Below are 25,473 nucleotides of genomic sequence, written 5' to 3'. Positions count from 1 at the left end.
CCTTCTCTGAGGAGCCTGAGAGTGCAGAAAAAAACTGGGGGAAAGGCTAACTGTAACCCTTTCCTATGCTTCTAAAATTAGCATTCTGCAGCTCAGTTCACGGCAAGACAGACAGATAAATATCAAGAGCAACAGAAATAACAGCACTTAACACGTGAGAGCCTGCAGTGAGGACCACCCTCCACAGCACTCTGCATCTGCTACACCACTTAGTCCTCAGGACACCCCTATGAAGCAGGTGCTGTGACCCTCACGTTCATTGTTAGGACATAAAGGGGAGCGTTTGTGTCCACGGCTTTTTTATGTAGTGATCTATCCTGTTGATGTCTCCTAAGCAGCACATATAAGGAGACTTCATCCTTCCAAGGGCTACACAGAATCTTTTGGAAGGGATGCTGCCAATCCCCTCGTGATGGTGATGGACATATTCCGTTCCTTCACCTCCCTTACGGATACTGCTCCTGTGAACATCCTTGCGTGTTTATCTTTTCCAGATGTGGGTCTGATAGATTTCTGCAGTATTAAATTCCCAGATGTGGAATTGCTCATGCAAAGGGCACTTTTTAGTCTCTCTTTGCTTTTAGAAAGACACACTGCGTAGACCGAGGCTACCCCCAGAGTCAGGGAGGGGCTCACACCACTGCTCAGGAACCAAGCCAGCAGACGCCCAGGAATATGGGGAGGCAGAAGGGAGCTGCAAAGCTGATGTAAGGGCGGGGGTGTCCTGGCGAGACTGCTGGGCTTCTTCGGCAGGACTCTCAGCAGAACTAGCAAGGGCCTCTGGTTTCCGCAAGGTACCAACAGTCAGTGGGATGCAAATGAGCCTCTGTCAGGCAGCAAGGTGTGTGTGTGTGTGTGTGTGTGTGTGTGTGTGTGTGTGTGTGAGAGAGAGAGAGAGAGAGAGAGAGAGAGAGAGAGAGAGAGAGAGCGCTATCCAGTGCCCAGGGCAGCTGCTCCAGCTGGTGTCCATCTGTCTGTTAATAGCACAGGGATTTTCAACCAGGGCACCTTGGACAATACTTTTCAGGAGCCTGGCTACAGCCGTGAGATGAGTGGGCATTGGGTCTAATTCTATTCTGTTCTCTTCTTCCCAGACTTGACATTAGAGACTCAACAAATATTCGCTGTCGTTCTTAATAAGTGCCCAAGGGAGCCCTGGCGTGCAGGGCTCATGGCCCACCAAGCACAGAGCTCCGTCACTCACTCGTATGTGTATCCTTGCCTTTGCCCACATGGTTTCATCTACCTGACATGCTCTTCCCTGTGTCTTTGAACTGGGGGAGGGGGTGGGGGATATGGGGCAGTGAAGCCCAGGGCAGGGGAAAACACTTAGTAACGATTGCAGGAACCTTGCCTGTGTTGCTTGTAGTGTTAAGTACCCTTTTCCCTTTCATCCACAATCCCCATCAAGCAGGAACTTAGCTGATACGTGAATGAAGTAGGACACAGAGATTTCGTGGCCTGGCCGAAGTCTTGCAGCAAGGTGGACCGCTGACTTGGACCTCTGTTTGTAATCCTAGCCTCCTCATGCTGGATCAGCTTTAGGGGTGTGCTCCGCTTCTTCAGAAAGACAGCCAGGAAAATAGGCTCCTGAAACTGTAGCCACCTTCTAAGGCATCCTATTTCCTTTTAAGGGGACCCGTCGTTGAACACAGGCTGCATGTCAGAAGGTGACACAGATATGGCCTCCTGTCCCGAGTGTGGGCCTTTCTGCTGCACTTGTCTAAAATCAGAGCCTTAGCCACTAGATTTCCTCTCGTTGCATTCCAGCTCACAGATGGATTCAAACCCACTTTTCCACATGGCTTATTTCTTTCTGGGTGTTGGGGGAGTAAGGGGACACCCTGTCAATGCTCTGTCCACGACCCTCCAAGCAGGTTTTGCTTGGACCTTACCAAAGTCTTCTTGTCTACCAGCAAATCTCTCAGGAAAGCCAGAATTCCAGAACAACAAAAAGAAAGGTCAAGTTCAGGGTTCTCTGCAGAAGAGTCAAGAGCAAAAGCACCAGAGCTAAGAGAAGGGTGATCTCTGATAGATCGGATAAAACCAAAGCAGAGAGTGAGACCCACTTTTGCGCATAGGAGGAAATGTATGGTATGAGCTAGAGGTACTGTATTTCTTCCTGGGCCCCCTGGGCATAATTACAGCCACAGCTGGGTGCCCAAGGACAAGTGAACTAGGTAAAGTGCTGCCCAGCTTTCAGATTCCACTCCAATCCATCCTCTGGAAAGTAGTCGTAGGATTTTTCTAGAACCCGAGTCTGCTCATATCCCCTCTCTATTTAATATCTATCAATGGCTCTTCGTCACCTGCAGGACAATGCTCTACCTCCTTAGTGCGGTGGACAGGGTGGTTCGTGAGCTGGGCTGCCTGGTGACTCTGGCATTATTTGAAGTTTTCTAAATGTTCTGGGCTTCATAACTGTGACTTTGAAAACTCTCACAAAATTTGCTCTCCTGGAAACATGGCTTCTTATCTCTTTGCCAGGACAGGTGCCAGATACCTGGAACAGCAGTGAATAAGGGGAGAGTCACGGTCTCTCTTCTCCAGGAGCAGAGGGACAGGGGAGAAGGCAGACAAATAAGAAGGCATTCTTGCGATGCAGGGCGCGAAATGCCAGGCAAGATAAAGCACCGAGCAACCTGGAGACCCCAGGGGAGCAGCTCTTCCCCTCCACACAGGCACACAGCAAACTAGAGAGCCACCTGGCTAATAAAACTCAATCACTTTCGACTGGATTTATCTTTTTGTTACCAGCGAAACCGACGCAGAATTAACACGTGCTCACTCTCACTCTATTTGCAGGAGCTGGCAAACCATTTCTCAAAGCCTCAACGCTTTCACAGAACACTTGTAAGACACACATTTTTCATTTTAAACATACATAAGCCATTCTAAGAGGCAGTTTATCTGACGTTCCATCAGTGGGAACTCTTAACCTGTCAGGCCTGCCTGCAGACGGCTGTTATGGAAAGGTAACTGACAAGAATCAGCACCCGGAGGCCATGCCTGATCCGCGAACACTGCTGGAATCATGAATGCAGAACTAAATTGCCATTCAGCCTTGTGTGTGTGAGCGCGTGCGTGTGCATGTGGAGTCTGATTGTATTTTAATTTTCCAAAATCTGGTTGTCCTCATATGCCATGAGACATCTCCAACGAGCAGAACATGTGGTTAACCAAATTCTGCATCCCTTATGAGGACTGATTACAGCCAGTTATTTGATTTGGTTTTGAGGGGGGGACGGAAAGGAGGCCCACTATGGAGGACATTGAAAGACTGAATCTTAAAAGTAAATGTGATCTAAGCCAGAGAGCCAGAACTTGGCTACAATGAAAGCTGTGTTTGTAGAAATTTCCCCCTGATCTTTGCCACTTTGTGACTGATTTTGAGCAAATCCCTGAAGCTGGCTAAAACTTAGTTTCCTAATCTGCAAAATGGGGATAAAAATGGTATCTGAGACACCTGTGTGCTGTGAGTATGGCACCCATCGTGCCTGGCCCAAGGCTGCAGCTCAGTAAACAGAAGCCCTTGGCAGGAAGTCCTCGGATCCTTTGCTTGGAAATGCCAGAGAAAAGGTATGCCCTCCATCACACTGACATCTCTAATCCCACCCACCTGTGTGCCCAGCCCTGGTGTGTAAGTTACATATGTTCAAGTCCCTTGGCTGTAAGCTATCCGAGGACAGGAACTTTTATCTGATTCATCTGTATTTCCCCAGTGTCCAGCACAGGCCTGAAACACACATTCTAGCAGATTGATCTCTCTGTCTGAGCCCCCTGCTCATTTCCGAGTGGCTCAGCCCATGTGCTGCATTCCAGAATGAGGGCCTTTGTTCCCTATGCTGGGACCACCCTGCCCACATCTTTGCCTGTTTAACCCCCAATTGTCTTTTCCAAGAACTGGCCCGGCATCAGATCAACAGGAAGAGGCTGGAGTATAAATGAGCACTAAACCGAATGGAATTTTATTGATAAGCTCAATGCTTCCTCTGTGTGTGCGGCTGAGAACAGCGTTCTTTTCACCATTCCACACTCCCCTGGGTTTGCTCAAGTGACAACAGTGACCTACCGATCCTCATAATTTATCTATTCCGGTTTCACCACACGGACGTCCCCAACGCACCAACAATAAATATATCGGTGTGTTGAGTATTTAAAATAATGAGACCTGAGACCAGAGAGATGTCGGTTCAAGTCCTGGTTGTACCACTTATTGGCTGTGTGAACCTGGACATGTCATTTCTGTGACTGAAGGTCAGTTTCCTCACGTTTAAAACTGAGGATGAGAATATCTACTTTATAGGGTTGCTGTGAGGATTAAATCAAATACCAGGATATTACCTGTTGCTTGCAACTGAAAAATTCCCAGCTGATACAGATATACTGGTACTGACAGTGGTGTAGGATAGGATAATGAATGGGGGTGGGGGGGGGTGGGAGTGGGGAAGCAACAGACACAGGCTGGGTAACCTAGCCCACAGAACACTACACTGTAGCTATTATTTTTATTGCTGCTGTTACTCTTCTGACTTCTCCAGGACTAGGTTCTGTACTTTGCAGCTGATAGGATGTAATAAGCATCTCCATCCCCTGCAAACTTAGGGTCAGGTCAGTTCCGATTTTAGCCCCAGGGGACTGAGCTCAAAGGAAAGCTGGCTGTCATGCATCACCTTTGGGCAGTCTGCCAGGTTCCCTAGCCCGTCCTTCCTGGACTAAGATCAGAATGCATCTGCACACAGAAGAGAAGCCACATACTCCTCTGTGGAAAAACAAACACTGTAGCCACCTCTGCAAACCTCAAGTGGACACAGTTTCTTGGCTTAAGTGACTGATTCTGGACGATGAGAACATGCTCCATCCAGAATCTTCTTTCCCCACAGATTCTAAGCCTGTTTGTTTATTTTGGAGGGTTGATGAGAAATTATACAAGAAATCAGGCTGTTTAAACAGAGGACACAGGCTCTGAGTAGTAATTTGGTAGTTCTGAGGCAGAAAACTTCTGAAATATTTTAAAAGAGAATTTATCATACAGATGAGTGGTTCTCAAACTGTGTCTGGGGGAGCGGTAGGTTCCGTTGGGCCAGTGGGACCTCAGGCTCGCTCCTCTGAGATTTCTCCAGAGAAATCTGTCACCTCCTTTCCACAATGGGAGAAGTTTCACTTGGGGGTAAAAGATTTAGTTGTTTAACAAAAAAAGTTGAAACACGATTAAAGAAGATGGCCAATTCAGATTCTAATTTGGAGGGGGAGTGGGCAGGGAGGGGAGAGTATAGCAGGTGACTAACCCCTTGTAAAAGGACTGGCTAAGCTCTGCCCTCACTAGGCTGTCTGACCTTGGGCGGGAACACTTTCATGGAGCACTCTTGCATTCCAAGCAATGGGCATCATGAGGACACATTTTGTACAGCTGTTTGAAGATAAAGAGAACGATGTGTGTAGGTTAAGCACTTAGCACGGGTGCTTGGTATATAGCAAGCACTCAGTAGGTATTAAATGTGTTACTCTTGGGGCTGTGAAGTCAATTCCTTCCTCTTTCCTCCCTCCCTCCCTCCCTCCATTCCTCCCCTTTCCTTTTACACATTTTTGAGCATTTCTGAAGTGTCAAAAATTGTGTTGAGTTCTGACATTAGATAGGAATTCAACTTTTTACACCACTGGTATCACTTTGAGTTGCACAGATGTGTTCCAATGGGGGTAACTTAAGCCCTGGTTTTATCTGACTACACATGAGTTCAGGCTTCCTGCTCCTTGGGCAGAGGTCGATTCTTTCTGGGTATTCCTGAGGCATTTACTCAGAGTCAATACCTTATTTCTACTCCCTGTGTTCCTGTAGTAACTGAAAGAGTGTTTCTTAAAAAAAAAAAAATTTAGGGGCGCCTAGGTTGCTCAGTCGGTTAAGCATCTGACTTCGGCTCAGGTAATGATCTTGGGGTTCATGAGTTCCAGCCCCGCATCGGGCTCTGTGCTGACAGCTCAGAGCCTGGTGCCTGCTTCACATTCTGGGCCTCCCTCTCTCTGCCCCTCTCCTGCTCATTCTCTCTCTCTCTCTCTCAAAAATAAACAAACATTAAAAAAATTTAAAAAATTTAATGTCATCTGGGACTATTCTGAAAACCTGCTCACATATAACTGTGCTGAAAGGTGCTACTATAAGTTCATTGATCACTGATGAAACATTTTCCAGTTCTGGTCCTTGAATATTTAAGTGCTTTGGATCATAAAAGAAGATGATGTTGTAAACCGTAAAACAGGATGTGCGCCAGATGGAAGCAGGTCTGTTTTGTTCCTATCGCTATATCCCCCATTCATCCAGTCGGCAAACATTAATGCTACACCTACTACATGTCAAGGACTGTCCTAGATGTTGGAGGAACAGTGATGACTGAGACCAAGTGTCTGTGAGAACTGACCCCTGGTGTCTCGAGGGACCCACCATATGTCTTGGATTAGCTTCCCTCCTATGTATTACAAATGGCACTAGTCATATACCATTCCAGCAAGAATCAAGAAGACAGCCATTCTGATCATTTTCTGTGTTCTGAGGCTCCAATGAAGAACCCCAGTTAAGAAAGGCTTGGCTGGCACTTAACAGTTGCTTAACACCTACAGGAACCAGTGCTGAATGGAATCCTAAGGCTCTGCCAGGTTTCTGAAATGGAATTTATAAACTCACGTAGCATCCCTTTCACGCTAAGGCAGATTAGATAAATGGGCAGGTACAGCTGAGTGGAGCCCAACTGAGTGACGGCCAGATGTGCCATGGGTCTGCAAGGACACTGCTCTGCATCAGGTGCCCTGGTTCTAAAGTCTGCTGTGTGATCTTGCAAGTTCTTTCATCTGGAGCCTCAGTGTCCTGGTCCGAGGGGGGCAGAGGATTGATGAGACATCTGTGTGAAGGCTGCTCAGCCCAGTGCCTGGCACATGGGGAGTGCTTGATTACCCCACAGCTGTTGTCGCTCAGTCCCTCTGAGGGATGGACACGGGGGCCTGGCTTCCCCGGGCACACCACGCTGCAGCCTGCTGTCAACAGGTGCTTCCTGGGGGAAGCCAAGCCCCTGGGTGCGGATATGGCCCAAGAGCTTGAGCACAAAGCCAAGACTAAGGTCTCCTGTGGCTGGTTCCCTTGCTGCCCCCCCAAAGGCTGAGATAGGCCAACAAAGGAAACCCTCAGAAGCTAGAATCCCTCTTTTCCTACCTCATCTTCCTTACTATTTCTTCCTTTTCTCTCTTAGGCAGTTGAACCATGTACATTAAAAAGTCATCACAATACCCGGAAGAACTGAAAACCTGGTGTTGAAACAAAAAACTTCTATATAAAAATTCACAGCAGCACTACTCACAATAGCAGAAGGAGGAAACAACCCAAACGTCTATGAAGGGGTGAACTGAGAAACCATGTGGTACATTCCCAACAGGGGAGTATTATTCAGCCGTAAGACAGAATGAGACACAGACACTGCCATGTGGGTGGACTTCTCAATGAGAAATACACTCAACGAGACCAGCCAGGCACAAAAGAGCACATATTCCGGGATTCAATTCCTATGAAGTATCTGAAACAGGTAAAGCCCTGCCCACTGGTGATGGCCGGGGCCCAGGGAAGGAAGAAATGAAGAGCAGCCACCTACTAGCTTTTTGGGATGACTGAAGCGTCTGGCACTGTGGTGATGACGGTGGCTGCACAACATCGTGAATGTACTAAATGTCACTTGTGGTGATTTCTATCGGTTAAATCCCAATATTTCAAACTGGAAAACAAAGTTCACCATAACACAGCTACAGCAGCAACCATGCGTGCTGTAAACATTGACGCACACTATATGATTATGCTCATAGCTCCTCTAGGAAGAAGGCACAATCAGCTCTGGTTCACAACAGACACAAAGCGTCTCAAACCAGGCTAGGCTGTCTAGTACCAGTGCTGCTGTGGCTGCTAACTATGGGGGACAGAAGTCATGTGCTCCAGGAACTGATCTATATCCACTCTCACTTTGCCTTTCTAGCGACCTCCTGCGGTGGCTACCATTATTATCACCCATTTTGCAGACGAGGAAGGACAGAGAAGTGACGTGACCTCTGCTGGCTTAGACAGCCCCTGCGTAACAAAAGCAGGGACTTGCACTGGGCCACCTGACCTCAGAGTCCCAGGGCTTCAGCACAGAGGCTTGGCCACGGAAACTGAGGGAAGGTGGACAGCACAGTGTCTACTTCCCGGCCCTGTTCATGGAGGACGGGGCCAGCAGGTTCCCTGCCACATGACGTCAAGAGATAACTTGGGAGTCAGACCCTCTCCCCAGCTGCAGGGAAGCCAGCATGGGGCCAGGCAAGTGTGATGTGTCACCATCCCTCCCTGCTGGGCTCCCACACGGGGCCCCCTGGGTCTGTGCTGGCACCTCCAGTTAAGTGAGAAGCGGCAGAGCCAACCTGAGGATTTATGAGAACCCAGCACGGCTCATTGTTCTTCTGAAATTGACTCTGGCGCTTTGGAATGTTTTCCATTTTCATGGTGGGGAAATCTGAAAATGCCTCTAGGTGAAAGAAATAAGTAAAGACAAAACCTTTCCACCGGTCTTCAATCCCGGAAGGAGCTCAGAGATGCTTTCGAAGAGTTGTGGAAGTGAAAAACACGTGACAGAGGATCAGCGAGTCTTCCGCCACTTAGGAATAAGCGACAGCAGGCGCTGCCGCCCGCCGCTACTGTAGCCGGTGGCCGCTGGCCATTCGTCTGCTCCTGCAGCCCTCACTGCACGGGGGACTTGCTGAGCTCCCGTGACGCGCCAGGCACTGTGCCAGGCATTAGAGACAGTGCCTCAGCGAAGGCCTGTCACTTCTGCAATTGTGGAACTGTCAGCCTAGGAAACTGGCCGGTCTGGGTCCCCCTACTGTCCTTACGCATTGAGCACCTGCTGTCACCAGGCAAGGCCCTGCGAATTCCACCGCTTCCGCCTCACAGCAAAGGCCGAGGCAGGGAACTGTGACGCCGTCCATGTTACTGATGAGAAAACTGATGCACTAAATCAGACGGCGGATTCGGACTCTGCTAACTCCCCACTTTCCTACACTGGCCCGAGCCTCAGAAAATTTCTGCCAAACAGAGAATGGAAAGAGGGTTTCTGGGTCCAGCTCCAGCTTACAGCATCTCCCCAGAACCCTGGGGGCATGGCAAGGAAGAGCACTGTGTGCTGCAGAGAGGCCCGAGAGAGAGAAAATAGCAGTGAAACAACGGGAGGGACAGCTGGCTGGAAAGTAATTACCTGAGCTATAATGCACATATCTGCTGGCAGAAAATATTAGCTATCATATTTCCCCTCCTCTAGTAGCCTGGTAAGATCTTTCCTTTTTCTTCCTTCCTTCCCTTTTTTTCCCCCCACTGCCAATCAACTGACTAGGAGCTAATGCAATCTCATCATGGCACTTTCTGAAAGAAAACTTTCCCAACATAACCTGCTGCTTTTAGGATACACTCAGGCTCTCAGGGTCTCAGGCTGTACAGCCCCGCCTAAGTCTCCAGCCCTGTTTTCTATGTGCTTACCCCCTTCCCACGCCCCTGCCCAAAGAAGTCCCTCTGACCTGAAGCCTGGTCCATGTTGCGTAGTGTCTCAGAGCTTTGCAGCCCCCTCTGCCTGGAACACTCATGCCCCATTCTTCACCCAAGTAATTCCTTCTCTCCTTTCAATTCTCAGCTCAGAGACACTCTTCCAGGGAAGCTCTCTGACTCCCGAAAAGACAAACGGTTAGATGCATGTTTCCTACGTTATATGCATGTAAACTTCCTTCCTAACAATGGCACGAAGATGTGATTATTTAATGGTCAAATCTGTGATGGCAGAGACGTTAAATACCCTACTGGTAGCTGTAACCCCAGATCCCAGCAAATGTCTGGCACACTGGATGTTTGTACAAGTGTGTACTGACTGACTGACTATATGAATGAATGAATCAATCAATACTGAGGTTCTAAAGCTGATGTTTCATTAGAATGCATTTCGTGGTCATCGTCTTCGTTAAAAATTTCTCTCTTCCAAAATCGACGTGGCAGCCTATGGCCGACGTGCAAGAAAGATTACAGAAAGGGAGCTCAAACACATCTATGTGGGGAACCGGGTCCACAAGATCAACCAGATTTAGAGAAAGCAAAGATACACGGTTCTGTTCACTCTGGGAAGTCTCTGAGAATTAGTTGGCATTAAGGCATTCATCAGCAACTTGCCAGGTCAGCCGAGGAAAGATAAACGAGCCTTGTGCTTTCAGGGAGAGCAGGAAGCAGGGGTAAGTGCTGAAATCAATGAGTCTTGGGATTCAACGTCATTAACCTTTTTGATTCAGATTGAGGAAGGTGGCACGGGGTGAATTACAGTGCTAATGGGCACATGGTATTTGTGACGGGTTTGTACAGGGAAGGTGGGGTGGGAAGAATGTTATGATTTTCTCTGGCTGACAAATACTACGTGGGGCTGGACAGGCCTATAGCCATGGAGGACCCCCTGTGAACAAACTTGGCCACTCTTGGCTGGCTTGGTCAGGAAACACAGGTGGGTGAGCTATATTTCACACACTGCTTTCCAGCTCAAGTTAGGACTGGTAAGCAATGCAGGTTGAGGGAAAATAAAGTAAAAGGAGACCGCTGTTTAATGTCAAGTTCAGCTACCCAGGGGTGGGTGGGAGTCCAGGCCAGGGCTTGGAGGAGGTTACCAGAAGCCCTTAGGAAATCCCTACCATTCTTTCTCTTTCCAGGGTCATGAAATCTGAAGCATGGAGCAGATCACACACTGGCAGAATCATCTGGAAAGGCCACGCATGGGAAGATGATGGGGTGGGGAAGTGAATCTCAAAGGCTGAAACCTGTGTGCTCTGGGCAAAGCCATGACCTGAAATGTGGGAGATCTGGCAGAATGGTGTAGATCACAGGTCTGTGAACGATGGTCTGCCCCTTGCTTTCGTAAATAAAGTTTGATGGGACCACAGTCGAACCTATCCATTTACGTATGGTTTACGGCTGCCTTACTGCTATAGCAGTAGAAAGGTGTCCTTGTGATAGAGACCATTTGGCCCACAGAACTGATATAATTACTATCTGGTCCTTTATAAAAAAGTTGATTGACCCCTGTCATTGTACCTCTCTCTGTGACCCTTCACACACTTTCCTCTCAACTTTTCGCCTCAATGCCCTTCTAAAGTGTCTTCTTGGCCCACCCTCCTCTTTCTACACTATATTTTCCCTTGGACACATTTCCACCAGACGTATTATCCACTCGCTCATCTCCTGTCTCTTTCCCTCACCAGCATGGGGGGTGGGCACGATGGGAATATACTTTATTTACTGCTACATCCCAGCACCCAGAAAACTGCCTGGCATACAGTAGGCATTCAATAAATACTTGTGACATGATTGAAGAGCCACTTACCCTTGTATACTTGCTTTAACATTTTCTTATTTGGATCAACTATATTTTTATTTTCTTAAGGTTATTTATTTTGAGAGAGAAAGAGAGTGAGCATGGATGGACAGAGAGAGAATCCCGAGCAGGCTCTGTCAATGTAGAGTGTGACATGAAACTTGAACCCATAAACTGTGAGGTTGTGACCTGAGCCGAAGTCAACATTCAGATGCTTAACCAACTGAGCCACCCAGGCGCCCCTCAGCTGTATTTCTGAAGAAAATTTCAGCCTCAGAAATCTGATGTGTGTCAGATATTCTTCGTATGTGTTTATATAATACTGACCTTTTCAAAAAGGTCTGCATACCGCTTTAAATCACCTTGCACACCGCAAGTCTGTGAATCAGATGGGACCCCCTGGCTTATGGTTAAGGGTATGAGTGGGTTGTCCAAGCTCTGTCTCACAGGAAGTGAGCAACAGTGGGCAAACTCGTGTCCCTTCTCTCTCTAATCTGGGTGCTGACGGTGCCATCTCACCAGGCAGCTGAGAGGTTAGGTGAGATTGGGGAAGCACCTGGGTCAGTACCAGGCACACGCTCAGGACTGGATGAAGAGAGGTGGGGACACTTGGTAGAGGGGCGTCTCCCGGGAAGTCAGTTCATGACCACTCAGCCTCTCGTCTCCCAGGGTCCCAGTCCTGCAGCCATCACTATCGGTGAATGAAGCCCAGCTCGGATGCCACCCTGCCCTGGAGCGGACGAAGTTCCATATCCCTGGCAAAGCAATTTGGATTAATGGGACTATTAGCTGTAGGTGTCCAGAGAATGCACAGTTTAAACTAACTTGTTAGAAACTTCCCCAGGGCGCCAAACTTTTAAACAAAGATTGACTCTGTAATCAAAAATTGCTTGGCCTTAAACCACATTCCAGCATCCCAAAGAGCGCAATTACACTGCGAAAGGGGTGGTGATGTTTGTGCCCCTGGCTGGGTTTGCCAAGTAATGTTGACTGATGGACACAATTAAATTGCACAGGGGAGAATCCTCTGGAGGAAAGGACACGGGAGGCAGGCGGTGGCTCTGGGGGACACAGTTTCCATTCTTCCTCCACAAGGGAGCATGTCACTGATGGGGGTTCCCCCGGGCCGCTCACCCTGGGAAAACTGGCCAGCACCACCAACTGACCTCCTCCTTCCCTACCCTCTCCTCTCTGATTAGCAGCATTATGGGCAATGGGCCAAGGCCAGAATCTGGGTTCCAAATACTCCATCTGGAGGGGGTGGGGCTGTCTCCCTTTAGAAGGACAGGGGCGATGGAGGCAGGCTTCTGTTCGTGACATTATCCGCCAGGCTGCGGGCCAATCCAGATGTCTGAGCCACGTTCTGACCCTGCCTGGGGGCCATGCGGTAGCCAGCAGGTTGGCCAGAGAAGAACTGCTGGAGCCTGGGGAGAGGGGTGGGCTGGTGAGGATGGGGAGTTGGTTTAGGGGTAGAACTAAGAAGGAACATTCCACCTTGAAACCAGAAGGAGATTCTAACAACATGGATTCAAGAGTAAGCCGACTGGAGAAGGACAGCGGTGTTTCAGCCCACTGAGCTCAAGGAGGCTGATCACACGGAGGGTCTTTTCAAACAGCCTTGCAGGGGAGGGGAGGGAGATGGGGGCCAGGGCTACTCAACTGCAGATGCGCCCAACATGGCTCCACCCAAGGCAACAGCCTTTCCAACTTCCATTAGGACCTCATCTCCTCAAAGGCGTGCGTCTACGAGCTCTCCGCGTCTGCATTTCTATAGTAGTACAAGGGTACAGAGATATGAAATACAGGAAGGAATACAGAAAGCGACCACAAAAAAGCCCAGACCATGGCTTTTGTCTGGAGTTAAGAACCATACAGAATTTTTAGCTTTCATAATAATCATAGGAGAACTGCCTCCTGAGTGCCTAATAAATGCCCAGCTCTGGATGAGGTCCTGTGTGTGAGTATCTCTCATCTTTACAGTGACCCCCTGAGGGAATGGCCGTGGGGAGGGGACTCTGGTTGGCTTATCTATGAGGGCCCCATCTGCCCATCTCCTTCCTAGGTTCACCCAAAGGCAGAAGGAACTGATGGTGGAATTACTCAGTGCCCGAAAGATTACTTGGGCGTGGTGAGTAGGGGCTGGGACCATCTGGCGAAAGCCCCCACCTGCATTCCACTACTTTTTCCTCCCATTTCTTGCCTCAAACCTCGCTGTACCTGAGTCCTTGGGGCCAGGACCAGTCACGCATTCTCTTCTGCCTCTTCCATTCATGCCACTGGGTGGATGCAGGAAGCTACGGTCTCCCTGGAAGACCTGGCCATCTCTCTCTCTCTGTGCCCACAGGCATGGCTGAGCAGTCTGGTCCTGACACTCAGAGGGTGAGAACATGAAATCCCACAGAGATGGGAGCCAGGCTTGAGCCACTGTGTCCTAACCCGGTCGTTCATCAGAGTGCTCGCAGAGCGGGACAGAAGGCAGGGCTTGGGTCCCCACTTGGCTACGGTCCTCACATGGCTTCCTGACAAATAACATTATCACCTCCCTCTTCCAGGTGAGACAACCGAGACTCAAGAAGCTTGGAGTCACCTGTCTCAAGATGATACAGCCAGTGAGGGATGGAGACAGGATTCAGGTTCAGGTCAGGCTGACACATGCGGCCTCTCACATGCCCTGGCAGAGGAAGAAATGGCACAGAAAATGCCAGCATCCGTTAGGTTTTGCTGGGGAACAACTGTGCCTATCTGAAGGGACAGCAGCCATTCTTTGTTAACTATGCTTGCTCGGGGCTAACATTTAAATGAGCAAGGATTCCATCAGGCACCGCAGTCCGGCAGTGTGGGGAAGAGTCTGAAGGGTGAAATCAGGAGGGAGCAGCACTATAAAGGAAGTTGAAGGCCAGGGCCATCCCAGCTAATCCAGGACAGCGGGCTCTTTCGTCCATGCCTTGAGCAAAGCCAGCTGGTAGAGCGCCGATCTTCTGCCAGCCAGAGAGGGAGAGTGCCCGTCTGGAAGTGGGGCCCCTCTAGCCATGGCGGCCACGAGACAGGGTTCAAGCTCTTGTCTGATTGACTTTTTCCCCTGGGGCCAAGGGCTTGTGCACCGCGCTGGCCAACCTCATGACTTAGGGTCACTGAGTGTGTGTGCAAATCCCGGCTCGACCACTGCCAAGCTGTGTAACCTTTGGCAGGTCATTCGAACTCACTAAGCCTCGTATCCTTCTCTACACCACGCCTACCCCATCCAGCGGGACTAAGGCAGAAAGCGATGGGGGCTTAGCAGCTGTTGAACACGGATGACTGCGAATTCAGGCTCTGGTGCGCATTGCTGCTCTCTTGGTCCCGGGACATTTCTGCCTCCCAGACTCTCATCCAGATGGAGAGAACGTGGATTTACACGGGAGGATGCATGGGAGAACTGGGCAGCCCACTGGGTGCACTAGGACCTGCTGGCAAAGAACGCAGATCTTTGCTTTCCTCTGGTGACAAAAGAAGTGTGGGTTCGAACTCTGTCTCTGATCCCCACCACTTATGTGATGTGGGGCAGATTTCTTAACTTCTCTTAGCCTCAGTTTCTCCATCTGTAAGATGGGATGCTGCCATTGCACCTGCCTTCTGGGGTTGATAACACATTGGCTGCGGGATCCCCTGGATGGCAAATACTGGCAAAATGCTAGGTGATACGATTAGCTACCAGAGTCTGGCAGATCCGTTTTTCAATTCACTGAGTTTATTTATTTATTTATTTTGAGAGACAAAGTATGAGCAAGGGAGGGGCAGAGACAGAGAGGGAGAGAGAGAATCCCAAGCAGCACAGAACCCAATGTAGGGCTTAAACTCATGAACCGTGAGATCATGACCTGAGTTGAAACCAAGAGTTGGACACGTAACTGACTGAGCCATCCAGGTGCCCCATCTGCCCAGAGTCTAGCAGATCTTGAAGGACTTCCCCAGGGGTCGACTTTGAGAGTCCACTATAGACCACTCTCCATGCTGGGCAGTGGCTCTGAGCAGCAGCAAGGGGGAGGGAGAACATATAATAATAATAATAATAATAATAATAATAATAATAAATACCACCACCCACAAGTTTCCATCCCAATGGCTGGATCTTAACCCTGTCCCTTGGGTCCGTCAGATCCAAATCTCTACTACCATCAATAAAAAGGGAGTGGAAACATTCCTCCCTAATTCTACTTGACCTCTGAAGACACGCTGTCCCTCTAGATTGCCCTTGGGATTAATCTTCACCTGCAGGTGGATGTGAGTGGGGAGAATGCTGGGCCCTCCAGTGCAGATCACCCATGCGGTGGGCCACCCTGGGCTCACAGCCAGACTCCTGGCCAGTACTTGGATGCGCCTGGAGCATCCCAGCATGCACACCACCCCTGCTCTTGGCCACTGGTGGGCAAGCCACATGAATGAAGGCTTTGCTTTCCCGAGAAGCAAACGTGCAAAGTGCACGGGGCAGGAAGATGCCCAGGACGGAAAATGTCCCAGCCCCAGACACACAGACAGCTGCCACCACGGGGAAGGAGCACACCCTGAGCTCTGTGGAGGGAAGAGTTAGGAAGAAAATACGTGGCAAAATTCAATGCACAGTCAGACCGGAATCCGGCGAGGCTGGCGTCAGACTGGCGGAGGACAGGGACCGCATGGGTTTGGGAACTGGCAGCATCCACTCTCCCTCACTTTGTTAACGGTATGCACTTCTCTCCAGTGAAGGATTTCCACCCCGTGACACAAACAGAAGGCTGTGAAGGCAGGAGATTTTGGTTGCTTTTGTTCAGTCCCCAATGCACTCCACTCTGATCACCTAGGACTGTGCTGCTTGATATGCTATTTGTTTACAGTCAAAGTAAAACCAAATCACATTTAAAATTTAGCTCCTCAGCCCCACAGGGCACATTTCCAGCTTCCTTTCTTCTTTCCTTCCTTCCTTCCTTCCTTCCTTCCTCCCTCCCTCCCAGTTTCATTTCAAGCTCTTAACAGCCACGTGTGTCTAGTAGCTTCTGCACAGTTAGAGAACATTCCCGTCACCAGAGTTCTATTGCATGGTGCGGTCTACAACATCGCCTGGCATCTAGAAGGATCTTAGCATACGCTGAATGAGTGAACAAACCACCAAAGTGCTCTACTCTCTGCTCTCCAAGGAAAGGACATAGGTTGCAAGATCAAACCACCCAACTTTTTCCCCAAGACTGTGAATTTTTTTTTCTAGTAATGAAAGAATGGGAAAATGAACAAAATGGCAGGCAAATAGACAGTATGGCTGGAATGTATTTAGGCCAAACAGCAGCATCCCTTGGGTGAAACAGTCGCCTCACTCTGCCCTTTTCCCTGCCACCTTCATATCCTCGCCAGAGCATCCTTCCTTATCTGGGGTAGCCATGACAGCGCTCTAAACCGGTATGGTCACGCCTGGCGTACTCGAGTCTCAGTGCTTTTCCACCAAGTCCAATGAGAACTCCCTGAACCTGGGCCTCACCCTGCTTGCCCAGGGGATGTCCTGGGTCAGTCCCTGCCCCTCCCCCAGAGATGCCAATGGGCTGTCTGACCTAAGACGGAGCTCAGGAAAGCCAGACCGGCTGGAAAGAGGAAAGCCGACCACATTTCTGCCAAGGCAGGAGGGTGCTCCGTCAGGCTGAGAAATAACAGGGCTGAGGAAATGATTATTTTGCTACTAGATGCAAACAAAACTGCTAACGGCATAATTACTGGCATGTTTTTCCTCATGAACAACAGCCTGAGAAGATACACCCTTTCCGACTCACACATTATCTGGGCGGAATTTTCCTCGGATGGGTGTCACACGGGGCTGGAGGGTCTCAGGAGAGGGGATGTGCCTCTCTGCGTGTCCAGAGAGTAGAAGTGGCTGGATGCCGAGAAAGGGGCCAATAGAAGAGATGGTCGTGCCCGAAGACGTGGCGCTGGGCCCCCAGGGAAGACTGCCCACAAAGTCCTGAGGCTGCCACGGTAGCTTCCATCACAGCGTTTACCTCATTACTCATTACTGTCATCGAGTGCCTACGTCTCCTGCATCAGTGGTTCTCAAGCCTCGCTCTGTCTTCCGATCACTTGGGGAGCTTCAGAAAATACACAGATTCTTGCTTCCGACAAGGAATTTATATCAACTGGTCCAGGTGCAGCTGTGATGTGTCTAAAGATCCTGCTCTTTGAAAGGCATCTGGAGGACAGTGTCTAGGCACCGTGTGGAACCTGGACTTTCCCCTGTTGAGAACCATGTGACAAGAAACTGTAATCGCCCTGCTCCACCTGACGGCTCCCCCCTCTCGTTCCTGGGCTGTGCTGGCTCTTCCCTGCCCCAGGGCCCTTGCATATGCTGTTCCCCTTTGCCTGACACCTCCACTCCCATTTTTCCCATAGTGGGCCCCATTTCAGCACATGGCTTATACACTCTTCCCAGGCATTTTATCTACCTTGACCATGAAAGTAGGACCCTCCTTTTATTCTCCACCATGGCACCCTGTCATTATTTAACTTCTACAATCTCCATTTCTCCCGAGATTGTAAACTCTTTGTGAGCGACTGAGGCTCTTCCATTGCTGCTTCTCCCAAAATCTGTCACGGTGCCTGGTGCCCAGCTGTGTTCAGCAAGCACGGGATAGGTGAGCTGCATGCCTGCCTGAGTAAACGGTCATATGCTGGAAGGTGCCCCCAAATGGCGGTGGTAGCTACACCGCTTTGCCAAATGGTCCTGAAGCTCCCACCCATTTCAGGGTCTGGCGCAGCCTCTGTCCTCTTGGGGACTCAAGATGGCCCAGGTATGCAGCGAGGAGGGTGTGGCTTGGGCCGAGATGGAGGGGATGGCCGGCGGGAATGTACATGAGAGAGACAGCAGGGGTAGAAGTCTGCAGACCCGCATGCAGTGGTGGGGCGGTGGGTGCACGTTTCCAGGCATTGGTGAGCAGGTGGCCCAATCCGCACAGTGGGAAATGAGGTGAACTGACATAGGCTGGGAATATATTCTAGAAAGATCATCGGAAAGCCGTGGCCCTGTGAGGAACACACTTCCCTGTCATTCTGTGGAGAGCTATGTCAATGATGCAAATCCTCTGAGGGTGGCAGGGCCTCTGTTTCAGGGACCTACGCTCCTTACAGAGAACAAGAAACACCTCACACCTATTAGTATGGCTGCTACCAAAAAACCCCAGAAAAATGACATTTTGGCAAGGACATAGAGATGCTGGAGGCCTTGTACGCTGCTGTAGAAAATGGTAATGAAAAGCCTTAAAAAAATAACAAATAGAACTACCGTATGATCTAGAAATTCTACGTCTGGGCATATACCCCCGAACACCCCCGAAAGCAGGGAGGTGAAGAGATATTTTTACAGCCTTGTCACAACAGCATCACTGACGATAGAAAGAGATGGAAACAGCCCAGGTGCCTGTCAGTGGGGGATGAACGGGGAAGCAGAGGGTGGTACAAATATACATGTGGAATATTACTGAGCCTCCAGAAGGAAGGAAGTGCGGACCCCTGCTACAACACGGATGGACCTTGAGGACACTGTGCTACATGAAACAAGCCAGTCACTAAAAGACAAATGCTGGATGATCCCATTTGCAGGACACACCAGAGGAGTCTGATTTGCAGAAACGGGAGACAGTGCTGGCTGCCAGGGCCCGGGTGGGGAGAAGGGGGTCTTGTGATTTCCTGGACACAGGGCTTCAGTTTTGCGAGATGAAGAGGGTTCTGCGGACTGGCCGTCCAGCAGTGCAGATGAATGTCCTCAACCCTGCAAACTGTACACTTAAAAATGGCCCAGACGGTAAATTTTATGCGATGTGTACTTTACGACAATTAAAAGCAAAAGAACAAAGAGGGCTCTGAAGCCACATTCCTCCATGGTCCTCCCCCTCTTCACCAGGCTGTCCCCGCTGCCTCGAGCTCCGCGCCTGTCTGACTGCTGGGCGTGCCGGCCTCTCTACACCAGCCCCTGCTCTCTGAGTCTCCCCAGTGGGGCAGTCCATGCAGGGTGGGGTCCTGGTCCCCAAACAGAAGGTGGCTGCTGGGCTCTGTGTGACAAGAAGGCTCAGTGGCCGCTTGCATTCAGGAAGCTCATGATCTCTTCCAGGACTCCTGCCTCTGGAGAGAACAGGAAAGCCCCCAGGGGTCTCTAGGCATGGTTCTAGGGGTCAGCAGAGTGACCACCTGCTTCCCTGCTGGCCTCGCCACTCCCACCTGTGTCCCCTCCCAACTGTCCGCCACAGCAGCCTAAGTGATTTCTCCATACTGTGAAGGTCATTTCTCCTCGTTAAAACCACATAGCTCACCACTAAGGATTCAACCACCCACCAGGTGATCCAAGGGTCCTTGCAGGCGCTGGCCTTGACCTACCTCACTGGTAGAAAGGCAATCCCTTGCTCTTTGTGTTTCAGCCACATTGGCCTTCTTCCAGCTCCTCAAACAGTTGAGCTCCTTTCTACCGCAGGGCCTTTGTTCGTGCCTTCCCTTTCCCAGAACACTCTACTGGGACCCCTCATGCTTCTGCTGGGGAACTACCACCATCACACATATCTGAGCTCACGTGGTGCCTCTTCAGGAGGCTGTCCCAGGCCCCCAGCCCAGGTGAGCTTCGCTTGCTGGGTGCTCTTACATGCCTTCCATCCCTTCATGAAGAACACCTGCCTTACCTTGTAACAGCATGCTCCTCAGTGTCATCATTCTGATTAACGCCCACCACCCCTCTATTGATAACAAGGGCCATCGCATGCACAGCCCTTACTGTGTGCTAAGCACTTCACATACAGGAACTCATTTGACCATCTTAGCAACCATGCGGGGAGGTGCTGTGACTATCCCCACTTTACAGACGAGGTGACTGAGGCGCTGATTCTCTCAAGTCTAAGTTCACACAGCTGGTGAACCCAAGAGCTAGGCTTTGAACCGAGGTGGTCTGGCTGGAGTCTTGCACCTCTAACTGGCCTCCGATGGGGGCAGGGTCTAACCGTGCTTCTCCTCAGTGCTGAATAGCTCCTGCCCAGCCCAGCATCCGGCACACAGTAGGTGCTCAGTACACATTTGCTGAGTGACTGATGAGGTCAGAAGGAGCCCCATCTCCCGAACTCGCTGTGGGAGTAGAGGACCGTTTTCTGCCGCCTTCAGAAGGGGTCTGGATGGTGAAGGAAAGAGGGACGCTTACTGCTCAGACCCTAGGCCTTCATCTTTCCACTTCAACCCCAAATCTGTCTCAACCCAGCATACACACTGGAGACCGGGCTGAGGAGGGCCGGGCTGAGAGGGAAAGGTCACCAGGCCTCCGTGGGCAGGGATACGACAGATGGGCATCGCCACATTGCGACATCGCTATTAACGACAGAAGTTCTTGGACCCACTGCGGAATCACTGAGCAGACCCATGACTGACAAGTACGGAAGCAAATGTACACCGCTGTCTGGGCATCGGTACTGGGTCATGAAACCTCAAATCCGAGGTTGACTGGGCTCCGTGCTGTGACTATCACCCAGGGTCTGACTTCCTGCAGAATTTACTGGAAGTTCTGTTTTATACTAACCTCCTTAAATTTTCTTACACAGTGGAAGTTAGGTTTTGAGGGATGAGGATTAAGACAAAATATATGCTAAAGACCCCAGCAGAGGGCCTAACACGTAGTAGGTACGCAGTAGATATTGGTTGGATCTGGATGTGAGTTTGGCTCCATCGGTCCTCTGTAAGCACTGGTCTCTGGGACAGGAGAGATGCCCCGGACACCTGTTTCCTGTTGTTATTAGCTGGCGCTTCCAGGTGAGACACCACAGGGCCGCTCTTACGCTCCTGGCCTGGGCTCTGCTATCTTACGACAGCACCTTGGGTCTATGGTCAGGTGTAACTTAAGTGTCCATAGGGTGGGCCCTGCTGGGGTAGACCTTACTGCAGCGGCTCCCTAAGAGGCAGCAGGAGATCCCAGATTTAGCTTGAAAAATTTTAGCGCCGTGTCCCTGCCACCTACATGCACGCACATGTGCATGTATACCTGCACACCAGACTGAAAGTGAGCCGTGGGGGCGCCTGGGTGGAGGCCCAGTCAGTTAAGCTTCCGACTCTTGGTTTCGGCTCAGGTCATGGTCTTGCAGTTTGTGAGTTCGAGCCCTGCATGGGGTTTTGTGCTGCTGGCAGCATGGAGCCTGGTAGCGATTCTCTTTCTCTCCCTCTTCTGCTCTCTCAAAATAAAGAAATGAAAGAAATAGAGAGAGAGAGAGAGAGAGAGAGAGAGAGAGAACAGGTGAGAAAGTCCCAGAGGGGCCATGGACACACTCAGCCCTCCTTCCGTTTGCATCTGCTTTGTCCCAGGACACGGCCTACCTAGCATAGGAGAGTGTGGGGTCGGCTACCACTAGCTCAAACCAAGCAACAGTGTGAAACATTTTTGGTTTTGTCCAAGGCCCGTCTAGCTAAAGGACACTAACTAGTGGGGCTTCCTGCCTTAGTAAGTAGAATATGCTCAACAAAACCATCATGTCCTTCGATGACCCAAGACTTAGCACCATCTCAGTGTTTGAAAACATCTATTTTCAGCCATGCCTTGGATCCACAGGCAACACCAGCGAGAGCCTTCATGGGCCAGGCCATCACGTCACAGCAGACCAGGAAGGTCGGGAATTCTGACACACACTTAGCTTGCACACTCCAAATGTAGCCATGGTTCACGTTCACCAACAAGTCGGTTCTGTCCTGTTTTTCTTGAGACGTTCAGTCTTCATCGTCTAACTTTGCTTTTCCTGCTTTTAAAAGAGACGGGAGTTCAAGTAATATTTTACCAGTTTTTCTTCAGTAAAGGGAACAAAGAAAGCAACTTGGTTGATGATGAAGTTCCGCCTGTGAAGCTGACTTGATTCCACTGCTAGAATAATAGCCTGTGTTTATCCAGAATTTTCTATGTGTTAGGCACTGTACACTATTTCCTTGACCCCTCCTAACATTCCTATAAAATAGGTGCTAACACTCTGTCCCTTTCTTAGGTGGACATAGTGACAGGCAGAAAGCAGAGGCCACAAGCACCTGCTCCCATGGCCACGGTGGTGGCTCAGAATCTGCACCCAGGCTATCTGCATCCAGGGTCTAAATAAGGCTGGGGGCCAGTAAGTATCAGTGAGTCTTTATGACTTGAGAGGGGAAGAGTCAGAGCTGGGCAGGGGACACGGGGAGGTGATGTCAAATCACAGAATGTCTCAGAGCAGCCATGTTGGGTGTACTCTGTTCTTGGAAATCCCCAAAGTTTTGAGAACCTTCTAGAAGCTTCTGACTTGGGCATTCTGCCCCTTTGAGAAGGCTCCTAAGTTTGCTCATCCTTCCTGGGACGGGAGAAGTAGTGGTTTTGGAAACTACAGATGGAGCGGCAGATGGGAAGTGAAAGTCTATCAGAGATGCCCAGGATAAAACCATTCATCTGCAAAATTCATATGTTTTTGCATGGGGCGACTTCACAGAAACAATGGCAAGAGGAACCAGCAGTGCTTGATGCAGAAAGTGCCTCTGGCCAAGAGGCTGGCAAAGTGAAGTGGGCAGAAGAACTGGAGGGGGGTGTGTGTGTGCTGGAAATGACAGCAGTGAGGGTAGGTGGGGAGAAAGACGGACTCACAGAGGCACAGACAGACCTGGAGCATTAAAGCTAAACAAGCTAAAAATACCATGACTCCCTTCTCTGGAGCCCAAAATAGGTTTGGCACAGGCTCTAGGAACGGATTGCTGGGCTCCTCAGACATAGAGGAGGTTCAGCCCTGGATACAGCTCAGGAATTAACAGTTGACATTTACTGGGCCCTTTGCAAGCGCCTGACACTCTGCTAGGTACGATCCCCTCCTGATTTCACAGAGTGAACTCGCAGATGGTCACACGGCTAGTGAAGTTAGCAGACCTTGGACTCAGGCCCTAAGCCAATGGATGGGACTCGGGGCACCCACCCTCGGGGATGCGGAAGTGCTAGGGATCCTGACAGACCACCTGGCCCAGGTGGTGTGTCCATGGTTGTGGCAAATCAGCACCAGGCCCCTAGGGGGCAACCTCGAGGCCTGGTGTGAGTCTCCTGGGAAGGGCCCTGGACACATGAACGCCCACCGGACCTCAAGAGGTCTTTGGCCGAGGGTTACAACTCGATCTAGGCGGAGGTGACCTCAGCCTCCACTGGAGGTCCCCAGGAAGAATGACCAGGCTCAGGACAAGAGGGGACTTTCCTGCCTCCAAGGACCCTCTCTCATGGCATTCCCTGAGGGGCGGGGCTGTTTCCTGCTGTGCGCTCCAGGTAGCCAGGGGCCATTCTGCCCCTCTGGGCCCAGCTGACTTCCCCATGGAGCCGGAAAGAACACCAACCTTGGAATTGGACAGAACTGGTTCTCAGTTCCGATCTACCATGTATTTCCCACATGACCTTGGGTCTCAGTTTGCCCTTGTGTGAAACAGGTTTGCTTTGGGGTTGAATGAAGTGTCTACCTCATTAGATGTTATGCTCAACATTTGAACTCAGTCCTTTCTTGGGAGGCAGAGGGACAGTGTCCTAACTCACCCCCTGCCCTGTGCTTCTCTACACTCACATCTCCTCATTCTTTTATTATATTCCATCTGTTTATAAATTCCTCAAATGCAGCAAGTTCAATCTGTGACCCATGTCTTGTCCAGAGTGTTCTCTCGTTCAAGAAGTGTTTTCAGCTGGGGGGCACCTGGGTGGCTTAGTCGGTTAAGTGTCCGACTTTCGCTTAGGTCATGATCTCGCGGTTCCTGGGTTCGAGCCCCGCATCGGGCTCTGTGCTGACTGCCAGCTCAGAGCCTGGAGCCTATTTCAGAGTCTGTGTCTCCCTCTCTCTCTGACCCTCCCCTACTCACGCTGTCTCTCTCTCTCTCTCCTAGAAATAAATAAAAATATAAAAAAAAAAAGAAAAGTGTTTTCAGCTGGAAGCGTTTTTGCCCCTTGGAGACATCGGGCAACATCTGGGGACATCTGTGGTCATCCCAAATGAGTTGGGTGGGGGGAGGCACTACGGGATCCAGTGGATCGAGACCAGGGGCTGCTGCTAATGTCCTGCTGTGCACAGGACAGTCCCCACAACAGAGCCATCTAGCTCAGTATGTCGTTAGCGCCTCGGTGGGGAAATCCGAGTCTAGAACCATCTCTTTCTCATTTGCCTAAAAACCCTTTAATTCTTCATTTCTCAAGTCAAAACTGCATGTTCAGAGGACTTTCTGACCTCCTGACCATGTCCACCTCCCCCAACACACCCCTGCTTTCCAGCTCTTTCACACCTTGCATGGCGCCTCTAATTCTACTTTCCCAGCTAAGGGACCTACTCCACCAGGGAGGGCCTGGGACGCTGCTGCTCACTGAATGCCCAGTTAGTGCCCAGTGTAGGAGTTGCCTAACGAATGTTGTGGAATGGGCCCCTAAACAAATGGGTAGGTAACTAAGTGAAAATCTGCCAGCGAGGTTTCATCATCTGCTTACCCTGCTATCCTGTGAACAAAAGCAAACAGGAATGTTTCTAAGGATCATTTTTCTCAGGTTCAAGGGTGCCAGATGGACCCTGCCTGAACTGGCCAAAGATTGTGCCCCTCCCCAGGTCCCTGCCAGGGCTCAGGGCTTCCCAGCCAACAATGAGATGCCACCAACCAAGGATGGAAGGAGAGCACCAGGAATCGATCATGAAGGAGACAGAGATTATTTCTAGCTTTAAATGAAGACCATCCCTCCACACCCATATCTTATTTGCTTCCTGATTCAAAACCCAAACTCTGGGGGATGTGTGATCTCAATAGTTGATGACATTAAGAATGACGGTTTAGGTGTGATCATCATGTGTATATTAGGTTAAAAGAGAAGGGTGCCTGGGGGGCTCAGTCAGTTAAGCGTCCGACTTCGGCTCAGATCATGATTTGTGGGTTCAAGCCCCACGTCGGGCTCTGTGATGGCAGTTAGCTCAGAGCCTGGAGCCTGCTTTGGATTCTGTGTGTGTCTCTCTCTCTGACCCTCCCCTGCCCATGCTGTCTCTGTCTCTCAGAAATAAATCAAACAGTTAAAAAAAAAAAAAAAAAAAAAAAAAAAAAAAAAAAAGAGACCTTTTTT

General features: G+C 50.2%; 1 protein-coding gene across 1 annotated transcript in view; it reads right to left on the bottom strand.

The window, feature by feature from the left end:
- XYLT1 (xylosyltransferase 1) overlaps positions 1-25,473 on the bottom strand; it is a 308,202-nt gene that overhangs the window by 54,675 nt on the left and 228,054 nt on the right. The window lies entirely within an intron of this gene.

Source organism: Crocuta crocuta, unplaced genomic scaffold, assembly GCF_008692635.1.
Source record: "Crocuta crocuta isolate KB4526 unplaced genomic scaffold, BGI_CrCroc_1.0 scaffold16, whole genome shotgun sequence".
NCBI classification, from domain to species: domain Eukaryota; kingdom Metazoa; phylum Chordata; class Mammalia; order Carnivora; family Hyaenidae; genus Crocuta; species Crocuta crocuta.
Note: the sequence above shows the minus strand (reverse complement) of the source record. Positions and strands in the feature narration are given on the sequence as shown.